Here is a 501-nt window from a genome sequence, read left to right as displayed (position 1 = left end):
CTCTCTCTCTCTCTCTCTCTCTCTCTCTCTCTCTCTCTCTCTCTCTCCCCTCTCTCTTCCCCACCTCTCTCCCCTTCTCTCTTCCTCCCTCTCTCCCTCTTTCCCCCTCTCTCCCTCTCTCCCCTTTCTCCTTCTCCCTCTCCTCCCTCTCTCCCCCTCTCTCTCCCTCTTTCTCTCTCCCCCCTCTTTCTTTCCCTCTCTCTGTGTCTCTCTTCTTCCTCTCTGTTTCTCTCTCCCCTTTCTCTGTTTCTCTCTATCTCTCTCTTTCTCTCTCTCCCCCTCTTCCTTTCTCTCTCTTCCTCTCTTTCTTTCTCTCTCTCCCCCTCTCTCTCCCACTCTCCCTCTCTATCTCTCTCCCTCCCTCTCTCTCTTCCCCCTCTCCCCCTCTTTCTTTCCCTATCCCTCCATGTCTCTTTTTTTTTCTCTCTGTTTCTCTCTCTCCTTTTTCTCTCTGTCTCTGTCTCCCCCTCTCTCTGTGTCTCTCCTCTTTCTCTCTGTTTC

Source organism: Petaurus breviceps, unplaced genomic scaffold (assembly GCF_028583685.1).
Source record: "Petaurus breviceps papuanus isolate PSGF00001 unplaced genomic scaffold, PetGlider_PUasm1.0 90763, whole genome shotgun sequence".
Lineage (NCBI taxonomy): Eukaryota > Metazoa > Chordata > Mammalia > Diprotodontia > Petauridae > Petaurus > Petaurus breviceps.
The sequence above is the reverse complement of the archived record's forward strand: the minus strand, read 5'-3'. Positions refer to the sequence as shown.